Genomic DNA, 12765 nt, shown 5'->3' on the forward strand with positions numbered 1-12765 from the left:
TGAGTGTGTCATACCAGGTCCGAGGGGCTTGTTTGAGGCCATACAGTGCCTTGTTGAGCTTGTATACCATGTCAGGATGTTTTGGATCTTCAAAGCCAGGAGGTTGTGCAACATACACTTCTTCTTCAATCTTTCCATTGAGGAAGGCACTCTTCACATCCATTTGATAAAGAAGTATGTTGTGATGATTTGCATAGGCCAGCAGTATGCGTATGGCTTCAAGTCTAGCCACGGGAGCAAATGTTTCATCGAAGTCAATGCCTTCCACTTGAGTATATCCTTGAGCAACGAGACGAGCTTTGTTTCTGACAACTTGACCCTGCTCATCTTGCTTGTTGCGGTATATCCATTTGGTGCCTATTATATTGTGCTTCCGTGGATCAGGACGCTTAACTAGTTCCCATACATTATTCAGCTCAAACTGTTGAAGCTCTTCTTGCATAGCTTGAATCCATTCAGGTTCCATGAAGGCTTCTTCAACTTTCTTGGGTTCTGTTATTGAGATGAATGCGAAGTGCCCACAGAAATTTGCTAGCTGAGTTTCCCTTGAACGAGTGAGTGGACCGGGTGCATTGATGCTATCAATTATTCTTTCAATCTGCACTTCATTGGCAACGCGAGGATGTACAGGGCGAGGATTTTGCTCTTGCTGATCATTGTCGTTGTTAGAAGGAATGTCTTCAGGCTGAGCATTGTCTTCATGTTGATCAGGTGCTGAGATGATAAGTTCTTCAGGATGAGCTTCAGAAGGTATAATTTCTCCAGTTCCCATTAGCTTGATTGATTCACTGGATGGAACTTCATCTAGCACATTTGGCAGTTGCTCTCTTTGTGAACCGTTGGTCTCATCGAACCGCACATCCACTGTTTCAACCACTTTGTAATGAAAGAAATTGAAGACTCTGTAGGAGTGCGAATCCTTTCCATATCCAAGCATAAAACCCTCATGTGCTTTTGGTGCAAACTTTGAGGTGTGATGTGGGTCCTTGATCCAGCACCTGGCGCCAAATACTCTGAAGTAACTGACATTTGGCTTCTTGCCAGTAAGGAGCTCATAAGATGTCTTGTTCAGAAGCTTGTGAAGATAAACACGATTGATTGTATGGCATGCAGTATCAATGGCTTCAGGCCAGAATTTTCTTGGAGTCTTGTATTCATCTAGCATCGTTCTGGCCATCTCAATGAGTGTTCTGTTCTTGCGTTCGACGACCCCATTCTGCTGTGGCGTGTACGGGGCTGAGAATTCATGTGTGATGCCCAAGGTATCAAGATATGTATCAAGGCTAGTGTTCTTGAATTCAGTGCCATTGTCACTTCTGATATGCTTTATCTTGGCGCCATAGTTGTTCATTGCTTGATTGGCGAAGCGTCTGAAAACATCCTGCACTTCAGTCTTGTAAAGGATTATGTGCACCCAAGTATATCTAGAATAATCATCAACAATGACAAAGCCATAGAGACAAGCAGTAGTAGTAAGAGTTGAGTAATGAGTGGGACCGAAAAGATCCATGTGAAGCAGTTCGAAGGGTCGAGTAGTGGTCATGATTGTCTTCGAGGGATGTTTGGCCCTCGTCATCTTTCCTGCCTCACAGGCACCGCATAAGTGATCTTTCTTGAACTTGACGCCCTCGATGCCTATGACATGCTTCTTCTTTGCCAGGGTGTGGAGGTTCCTCATGCCAGCATGCCCAAGCCTCCGATGCCAGAGCCAGCATTCTAAAGCTTTTGCTAGAAGACATACGGCAAGCTGTGGTCCTGCTGAGAAATCTACCACGTACAAATCATCTTTTCGATGCCCTTCAAATACTAGAGACTTGTCAGATTCCATTAGAACAAGGCAACGATATTTTCCAAATATTACGATCATGTTTAAATCGCAAAGCATTGAGACAGACATTAAGTTGAAGCCAAGGGATTCAACAAGCATGACTTTATCCATGTGTTGATCCCTTGAGATTGCAACTCTACCTAGACCCAATACCTTACTTTTACCAGTGTCAACAAATGTGATGTGGCTCTTGTCGGATGGACGTAAGGTTGAGTCCATAAGAAGGCTTCTTTTGCCAGTCATGTGATTTGTACACCCACTATCAATAATCCATTCTGAAGACGCTGGTGTCATACCCTACAGTGAAGTTAGGGGGATAGGCTTCACGAAGAGCATTGTGAAGCAAAAACATTTGACGAACCAGTGGGTTATGAAAGCTTAGATCCAGATTAGGACTAATGAGGAGAGTGGCAAGCGATTCAGGAACGAAGTACATAGTAAGACCATTCGGGCATTTGATCTTGCGCCCTACAAGATGTTTAAGGTCCCCAGCAATAGCGTCAGACGATTTTGGTTTTCTGCTGGAGACCTTTCCCTGCAAAAGAGAGTTAAGCTTTCTTAGCCACCCACATCTTCAAGGGTGGCTTAGAAGCAATAAGTCTAAGTGTAGCATCTGAGAACTTTGGCTTTGGAGCCCTAGCAAACAGTCTTGCAGGCGGACAATAGTACTCATAAGAATAAGCAGAATAGTTCTTGGTCTTATGAACATGGCGGTTTGATGAACCGCTCTCATATTCATATGCCTGAGTATGGTTTCCCTGCAAAACATTTGCGTTAGTGTGACTCAGGTGAGTCCTCTATCTGTATGAAGCCTTTGGACCGTATGAAGCCTTTGGTCTGAGGTTTGTCTTCTTCACGTGAGGTGTCATGATGACATTCACAGGAAGATTCTCCAGACACCTTTTCGGAACCCAGATCTTCTTCATAGGCGGTCCATTCCTGCAGTTAGTACCAATGTACCTGGCAAACACTTCACCATTCTGATTCTTAAACAGTTTATAGTTTGCATCAAGGGATTCATCAATGATAATGGGGTTAGCACAAGTGAAGCCAGATAGATTGGATGGATCTGCTGAAGGTTCCTTTGAAGCAACCCACGTGGTTTTGGGGTACTGCTCAGGTTTCCAGTAAGAGCGATCAGCATTCATTTTCCTTACGAACCCAACACCCTCTTTCCTCGGGTTTCGGTTCAGAATCTACTTTTTGAGGACATCACATAGTGTCTGATGCCCTTTAAGACTTTTGTACATCCCTGTTTCAAGCAATGTCTTCAACCTAGCATTCTCATCAGCAATAGCAGTGGTATCCTCAGCAGAGGGGTTAGTTACCACATCAACAGTTGAAGATATTGCAACAGTAGTAGCAGTACAACATTCAGCAACAGAAGTAGCATTATCACGCTCAATGCATTTAAGACATGGTGGTTCAAATCCTTCCTGAGCGGAACTGATCTGTTTGGCGTGAAGTGACTCGTTTTCCTTTTGAAGATCTTCATGAGTCGCTCTCAATTTCTCAAGATCTTGCTTCCTTTGAAGATAATCATAGGAAAGCTTTTCATGAGTTGTTGAGAGAGTTTCATGACGACTTTCAAGTTCCTGATACTTAACGTGAAGATTTTTTATGTCTTCAATTAAGGATTCAGATCGAGTCATTTCAGCACCTAACAGATCATCGCTTCTGTCTAACAGTTTTTGAATATGTTCCATAGCTTTCTGTTGTTCAGTTGCAATTTTAGCAAGTGTTTTGTAGCTGGGTTTTGAACCACAATCAGAGTCATCGTCACTAGATGTTTGATAGTGAGTAGTGCGTGTGTTTACCTTGGCACCGCGTGCCATGAAGCAGTAGGTAGAAGCGGAGTAGTCCTTGTCATTTGCATCGGTGTCGGTGATGAAGTCATTGTCTTCAGTGTTGAAGATGGACTTGGCAACGTATGCTGTAGCCAGACTTGCGACGCCTGAATCGGACTCCTCCTCAGACTCCACCTCCGCCTCCTCAGAAGCGGACTCCTCCTCTGAATCCATTTCCTTGCCAACAAACGCACGTGCCTTGCCAAATGAGCTCTTCTTGTGTGATGAAGACTTTGAGGAAGACTTGGAAGAAGACTTTGAGTATTTCTTCTTCTTCTTGTCGTCAGAGTCATATTCCTTGCTCTTCTTCTTCTTTTTGTTCTCATTGTCCCACTGTGGACACTCAGAGATGAAGTGGACAGGTTTCTTGCACTTGTGACATGTTTTCTTCTTGTAGTCGTGAGCAGAAGCTTCATCATTCCTTGAGCTTGATCGGGAAGACTTTCTGAAACCTTTCTTTTTGGTGAATTTTTGGAACTTCTTCACAAGCATAGCAAGTTCCCTTCCAATGTCTTCAGGATCATCCGAACTGCTGTCAGATTCTTTTTCAGATGAGGAGACAGCTTTTGCCTTCAAGGCACGAGTTCGCCCATAGTTTGGACCGTAGATATCTCTTTTCTCAGAAAGTTGAAACTCATGTGTGTTGAGCCTCTCAAGTATGTCAGACGGCTCGAGTGTCTTGAAATCAGGACGTTCTTGAATCATCAGGGCTAGGGTGTCAAACGAACTATCAAGTGATCTCAGTAGTGTCTTGACGACTTCATGTTTGGTGATCTCAGTAGCGGCGAGGGCTTGAATCTCATTTGTGATGTCAGTGAGTCGGTCAAATGTGAGCTGGACATTCTCATTGTCATTTCGCTTGAAGCGGTTGAAGAGGTTGCGAAGGACACTGATTCTCTGATCTCTCTGGCTTGAGACGCCTTCATTGACCTTGGAGAGCCAGTCCCAGACCAGCTTAGATGTTTCCAAAGCACTCACACGGCCATACTGTCCTTTGGTCAGATGACCACAGATGATATTCTTGGCAGTAGAGTCCAGTTGAACGAACTTCTTGACATCAGCAACAGTGACACCTTCTCCAGCCTTGGGAACGCCGTTCTTGACGACATACCATAGGTCGACGTCAATGGCTTCAAGATGCATGCGCATCTTATTCTTCCAGTAGGGATATTCAGTTCCATCAAAGACGGGGCACGCAACGGAGACTTTAATTATCCCCGCAGTCGACATAGCTAAAACTCTAGGTGGTTAAACCGAATCACACAGAACAAGAGAGCACCTTGCTCTGATACCAATTGAAAGTGCGTTATATCGACTAGAGGGGGGTGAATAGGCGATTTTTATGGAAGACTTCAAAACGTGGATGTTATGAAGACAAACGATAGAAATAAACCTATTACCCTGCAGCGGAAGGTAGACTACACTAGGCAAGCCATAGTCAAGTATTCAATAGAGTGAAAGCACAATGACTAATAGCAGCAATGTAGTAAGGATCAGGTAGGAAGATATTGTGAAGCCACACAGAACACGCAGTCACTCAGTGAAGATAAAAGATAGTGCGAACATACAATGACTTCACAAGGAATAACAGTAAGTAAAGGGAAGGGAAGATGAAACCAATGACTCACTGAAGACAATGATTTGTTGGACTAGTTTCAGTTACTGTGACAACTGTACGTCTGGTTAGGGCGGCTAGGTATTTAAACCTTAGGACACACAGTCCCGGACACCCAGTCCTGAACACGCAGCTCAGGACACCCAGTCCTCACCGTATTCCCCTTGAGCTAAGGTCACACAGACCTCGCCCAATCACTCTAGTAAGTCTTCAAGGTAGACTCCCAAACCTTCACAGACTTCGTTCACCGGCAATCCACAATGTCTCTTGGATGCTCAGAACGCGATGCCTAACCAGCTGGAGGATGCACAGTCCTCAAGTGTAATAAGTCTTCAGATCACACAGACAAGAAGACTTAAGTGATGCCTAATTCTCTTTGGCTCTGTGTGGTTAGGGCTTTATCCTCGTAAGGAATTCTCTCTCAAAGGCTTCGAGGTGGGTTGCTCTCAAACGACAAAAACCGTACTCTGAATCTGAGCAGCCAACCGTTTATGGTTGTAGGGGGTGGGCTATTTATAGCCACTTGGCAACCCGACCTGATTTGTCTGAAATGACCCTGGGTCACTAAGGAACTGACACGTGTTCCAATGGTCAGATTTCAAACTCACACGGCAACTTTACTTGGGCTTCAAGCAAAGCTGACTTGCCCGACTCTGGACAAGATTCGCTCTCAAAGTCTTCGCTCGAAGACATAGGTTTTGTTTAAGCATCACTTCAGTCATTCTGACTGGTTCTCTTGGACCCCACTTAACAGTACGGTGGTTCCTATGACTCAACACAGAAGAAAAAGAACTACGAAAGATCTAAGTCTTCGAGCTCCATAGGCTTCATGTGGTGTCTTCTCTTGTCATAGTCTTCAATGTGAATATCTTCATATACCACCTTTGACTTCAATGTCTTCATACATTTTTAGGGGTCATCTCTGGTAGGAAAACTGAATCAATGAGGGACTTCTACCTGTGTTATCCTGCAATTCTCACAAACACATTAGTCCCTCAACTAGGTTTGTCGTCAATACTCCAAAACCAACTAGGGGTGGCACTAGATGCACTTACAGTAGCCATCTTGAATTAAACGAGATCCTGATACAATGTTCATGCTCAAAGCTGGCACTAAATAACAATTATTGAGGTTTAAAACTAATCCCGTAGGTAAATGTAGAGGTAGCGTGCCGACGGCGATCACATCGACCTTGGAAGCATTCCCGACGCGCATCGTCATCTCGTCCTTCGCTAGTCTCCGCTTATTCCGCAGCTCCTGCTTTGAGTTACAAATGTGAGCAACCGCACCGGTATCAAATACCCAGGAGCTACTCCGAGTACTGGTAAGGTACACATCAATTACATGTATATCACATATACCTTTAGTGTTGTCGGCCTTCTTGTCTGCTAAGTATTTCGGGCAGTTCCGCTTCCAGTGACCACTTCCCTTGTAATAAAAACACTCAGTCTCAGGCTTGGGTCCATTCTTTGAATTGTTCCTGGCAGCTTGCTTACCGGGCGCGGCAACTCCCTTGCCGTCCTTCTTGAAGTTCTTTTTACCATTGCCTTTCTTGAACTTAGTGGTTTTATTCACCATCAACACTTGATGTTCCTTTTTGATTTCCACGTCCACTGATTTCAGCATTGAATATACCTCAGGAATGGTCTTTTCCATCCCCTGGATATTGAATTTCATCACAAAGCTCTTGTAGCTCGGTGGAAGTGACTGAAGGATTCTGTCAATGACCGCGTCATCCGGGAGATTAACTCCCAGCTGAGTCAAGCGGTTATGCAACCCAGACATTTTGAGTATGTGCTCATTGACAGAACTATTTTCCTCTATCTTACAACTGAAGAACTTGTCGGAGACTTCATATCTCTCGACCCGGGCATGAGCTTGGAAAACCATTTTCAGCTCTTCGAACATCTCATATGCTCTATGTCTCTCAAAACGCTTTTGGAGCCCCGGTTCTAAGCTGTAAAGCATGCCGCACTGAACGAGGGAGTAATCATCAGCACGTGACTGCCAAGCGTTCATAACGTCTTGGTTCTCTGGGATGGGTGCGTCACCTAGTGGTGCTTCTAGGACATAATCTTTCTTGGCAGCTATGAGGATGATCCTCAGGTTCCGGACCCAGTCCGTATAGTTGCTGCCATCATCTTTCAGCTTGGTTTTCTCTAGGAACGCGTTGAAGTTGAGGGCAACATTAGCGTGGGCCATTTGATCTACAAGACATAATGTAAAGATTTTAGACTAAGTTCATGATAATTAAGTTCATCTAATCAAATTAATCAATGAACTCCCACTCAGATAGACATCCCTCTAGTCATCTAAGTGAAACATGATCCGAGTCAACTAAGTCGTGTCTGATCATCACGTGAGACGGACTAGTCAACATCGGTGAACATCTTCATGTTGATCGTATCTTCTATACGACTCATGCTCGACCTTTCGGTCTTCCGTGTTCTGAGGCCATGTCTGTACATGCTAGGCTCGTCAAGTCAACCTAAGTGTATTGCGTGTGTAAATCTGGCTTACACCCGTTGTATTTGAACGTTAGAATCTATCACACCCGATCAACACGTGGTGCTTTAAAACAACGAACCTTCGCAACGGTGCACAGTTAGGGGGAACACTTTCTTGAAATTATTACGAGGGATCATCTTATTTAAGCTACCGTCGTTCTAAGCAAATAAGATGTAAAACATGATAAACATCACATGCAATCAAATAGTGACATGATATGGCCAATATCATTTGCTCCTTTTGATCTCCATCTTCGGGGCTCCATGATCATCGTTGTCACCGGCATGACACCATGATCTCCATCATCGTGTCTTCTTGAAGTTGTCTCGTCATCTATTACTTCTACTACTATGGCTAACGCTTTAGCAATAAAGTAAAGTAATTACATGACGTTTATGTTGACACGCAGGTCATAAATAAATTAAGACAACTCCTATGGCTCCTGCCGGTTGTCATACTCATCGACATGCAAGTCGTGATTCCTATTACAAGAACATGATCAATCTCATACATCACATATATCATTCATCACATCCTTTTGGCCATATCACATCACACGGCACATGCTGCAAAAACAAGTTAGACGTCCTCTAATTGTTGTTGCAAGTTTTTACGTGGCTGCTATAGGTTTCTAGCAAGAACGTTTCTTACCTACGCCAAAACCACAACGTGATATGCCAATTTCTATTTACCCTTCATAAGGACCCTCTTCATCGAATCCGATCCGACTAAAGTGGGAGAGACAGACACCCGCCAGCCACCTTATGCAACTAGTTAATGTCAATCGGTGGAACGAGTCTCACGTAAGCGTACGTGTAAGGTCGGTCCGGGCCGCTTCATCCCACGATGCCGCCGAATCAAGATAAGACAAGTAATGGCAAGTAAATTGACAATATCGACGCCCACAACTGCTTTGTGTTCTACTCGTGCATAGAAACTACGCATAGACCTAGCTCATGATGCCCCTGTTGGGGAACATAGCAGAATTTTAAAATTTTCTATGCATCACCAAGATTAATCTATGGAGTCATCTAGCAACGAGGGAGAGGGGAGTGCATCTACATACCCTTGTAAATCGCGAGCGAAAGCGTTCAAGAGAACGGGGTTGATGGAGTCGTACTCGTCGTGATCCAAATCACCGATGACCTAGCGCCGAACGGACGGCACCTCTGCGTTCAACACACGTACGGTTGGGAAGACGTCTCCTCCAACTTGATCCAGCAAGGGGGAAGAAGAGGTTGATGGAGATCCAGCAGCACGACGGCGTGGGGGTGGAAGCAACGGTGATCTCGGCAGGGCTTCGCCAAGCTCAGGGAGAGGGAGAAGTGTCACGGGAGGGAGAGGGAGGCGCCAGGGGCTAGGGTGTGGCTGCCCTCCCTCCCCCCCACCATATATAGGACCCCTAGGGGGGCGCCGGCCCTAGGAGATGCAATCTCCAAGGGGGGCGGCGGCCAAGGGGGGTGGAGTGCCCCCCAAGCCAAGTGGGGCGCCCCCCACCCCTAGGGTTTCCAACCCTAGGCGCAGGGGGAGGCCCATGGGGGGCGCACCAGCCCACTAGGGGATGGTTCCCCTCCCACTTCAGCCCATGGGGCCCTCCGGGATAGGTGGCCCCACCCGGTGGACCCCCAGGGACCCTTCCGGTGGTCCCGGTACAATACCGATTACCCCCGAAACTTTTCCGATGGCCGAAACTTGACTTCCTATATATAAATCTTCACCTCCGGACCATTCCGGAACTCCTCGTGACGTCCGAGATCTCATCCGGGACTCCGAACAACTTTCGGGTTACCGTATACTAATATCTCAACAACCCTAGCGTCATCGAACCTTAAGTGTGTAGACCCTACGGGTTCGGGAGACACGCAGACATGACCGAGACGACTCTCCGGTCAATAACCAATAGCGGGATCTGGATACCCATGTTGGCTCCCACATGCTCCTCGATGATTTCATCGGATGAACCACGATGTCGAGGATTCAATCAATCCCGTATACAATTCCCTTTGCCAATCGGTACGTTACTTGCCCGAGACTCGATCGTCGGTATCCCAATACCTCGTTCAATCTCGTTACCGGCAAGTCACTTTACTTGTACCGTAATGCATGATCCCGTGATCAACCACTTGGTCACTTTGAGCTCATTATGATGATGCATTACCGAGTGGGCCCAGAGATACCTCTCCGTCATACGGAGTGACAAATCCCAGTCTCGATTCGTGCCAACCCAACAGACACTTTCGGAGATACCCATAGTGTACCTTTATAGTCACCCAGTTACGTTGTGACGTTTGGCACACCCAAAGCACTCTTACGGTATCCAGGAGTTGCACAATCTCATGGTCTAAGGAAATGATACTTGACATTCGGAAAAGCTATAGCAAACAAACTGCACGATCTTTGAGCTATGCTTAGGATTGGGTCTTGTCCATCACATCATTCTCCTAATGATGTGATCCCGTTATCAATGACATCCAATGTCCATAGTCAGGAAACCATGACTATCTTTTGATCAACGAGCTAGTCAACTAGAGGCTCACTAGGGACGTGTTGTGGTCTATGTATTCACACATGTATTACGATTTCCGGATAACACAATTATAGCATGAACAATAGACAATTATCATGAACAAGGAAATATAATAATAAACATTTTATTATTGCCTCTAGGGCATATTTCCAACAGGTGGCGGCGAGGATCTGCTGCTCTGCCTCCGTGTAGAGAGCCACGGACGCCGAGGTGACAGCTGGCTCTCCGGCGAGCAGTGGTCGCGGGTGCTGCTCCGCCCCCTCGGCCGCACGGGCGGCGTGGTGGCGGCGGTCGTTTGGTGGCTGGCCTTCGCGTGCGGTCTTCCCCCCGACGGACGGCGCCAGATCTGCAGGTCTTCCCCCCCTCTCATAGCTCCTTCCACCCCGGTGTTGCTGGTCCTTGGCGGTCCCTAGTCGCCGGATCTGGTGCATTTGGGGTGCGGGAGTGGCGGCAGTCCGGGAGAAATCCTTGGCCGGTGTGGCCCGGCCACGACGGTGACGACATCAACGGTTGTCGTGCCCCTCCCTGGAGGCTCCGTCGAGGTTCTCTTCCCCTCTCCCCTCTCTCGCCCCGGGTGAAAACTTCATCCTTTTGGATGGGCCGGCAGCGGCGCTCTCCGCCGTCACCTTCCTGGAGGTGCCGCTCTGGTGGTTCGAGAGATGCGAGGGCGTTCTGATTTGGGGATTGGGGGATCGACGGTCGCGTGGTCCGATTTTATCGTTCTGCGCTTCCTTGCTCAGCACCTTCGATCTTGATAGCTTCATCCCTTCGTGTGGCTCTATGTGTGTGGGCGAGGATCTTCCAAGGCGAGCTCGACTCTGCTGGGGGCGGGGCTGAGTATCTCTCAAGGTTGTTCGTGGCTGCCATCTTATCTGGCTCTAGGGTGAGCTTCCCCATCTTCCGACGGTACGACGTCCTTCGAGCCAGGACGAGGGGCAGGGGTTCTCTTCGGAGATGGTTTTGGGTAGGTTGTTGCAGCTCATCACTCCTGGTGCAGATGAGGGCATGCTCCCTGCCTATGATGGGTCTCATCTTGTTAGTGCTTCCGCTCCACCTATGGTGCTCATTCTGCGGTTGGGGACATCATCGACATCAAGCGAAGCTTTGTTGTACATTATGTTGTAGTGTTTGGTGTTGTTGAGGTTTGCAAGTTGTCTAGTAGCACCATGTATGTGCCGTCTTTTTCTTTTTCCTCTTGTAAGGTGTTGTCCGATGTAACTCCTGGCCGGTTGATTGCTTTATTAATTCAAAGCCGGGCTCTCTCTCGAGCCTTTGTTCTAAAAAAAAAGTATTCCTATCTGGTTTATGCATCTGGATCTGGTTCGACAGAGACACGAGCCAAATTTCTAGTCGTCGGTAAGAGCGCCTGCGCCCGCCTGGTTGTCGCTCGACCGCTCACTCCACCCCACCATCGTCGTCGTTCACCTTGCCTGCTCGTACGCTGTCACCGCTTGGCCAACCCGCCCGCTCGGCGCTCACGCCGCCCGTCCCGGTCGCTGGGCCGCTTGCCTGGGATGAGGAGGGAGGGCGCGTCCCAGGAGGAGGCGGAGGGAGATGGCACGTCCGCACGTGGCCGCGGAGGAGCTGCCGTCGGCCGGCAAGATTTCCTCTGGACGATTGCCTGGCGTAAGGATGATTTGCAGAGAAACTTGCCCCAGATTCAGTTTTCTAGAGTGAAAGAGTGTTTACAAGTGCTCTTTCAATGGTGTGTTTGATTATCCTAGTGCTCGGGTATCAGCTGTGATCATGCCACTTTTCTTACATCATCTGTTCATGTTTTGTCTCAGAAACCAACTTTCTCATTCTTGTATCAGCAGCCAGATGTGCTACTGGTTGTTGCTATTCTGCTATGCAAATTTCTCAAAGACTGTAGCTGCTATGCTCTCGTGTTGGTTCAGGGATGTTGCTCGACCTATGTGAATATTTACCCAAATGTGCTGCTGAAGAGTACTCCAGTTTTTATTGGTGACCATTTTTTACTGAATGTCACACATCAGTGGATTCAGGCGATCATCTCGCAAAAAAAATGGATTCAGGTGATTGGCGGCACGAGGCGTTGACAAGATAAGGCGATTGGCGGCACACAAAGTCGAGGAGATCAGCGCGCCGCTGCAGCATGCACGGTATTCTCGGCGGCCGGCGTGCTCTCGTCCCGCTTCAAGTGTCGATTGGATAGTATGTGTACACAGCCTTTTCTTTTACGTGCGTGTACACAGCCTCTGGGGTAGTTTGGTCTTTTCCGATGCTTACAAATGGAAAAGAAAAAGGACAATCAGTAAAAGAATGAAAGTGGCATGGTAATCAAGGTGGCAACGGGCTGAGTGGTAATTTTGCAAAGTCAATCTTCGAAGTGGCAATTTTGAGAAGCCACGTATTGAAAGTGGCAAATATCCAATTTTCTCTTCTCAAAGGTACCAGTGTTGTTCATCTCTCATGTGCC

Source organism: Triticum urartu, chromosome 1A, assembly GCF_056163025.1.
Source record: "Triticum urartu cultivar PI428250 chromosome 1A, HENAU_Tu73, whole genome shotgun sequence".
NCBI classification, from domain to species: Eukaryota; Viridiplantae; Streptophyta; class Magnoliopsida; order Poales; family Poaceae; genus Triticum; species Triticum urartu.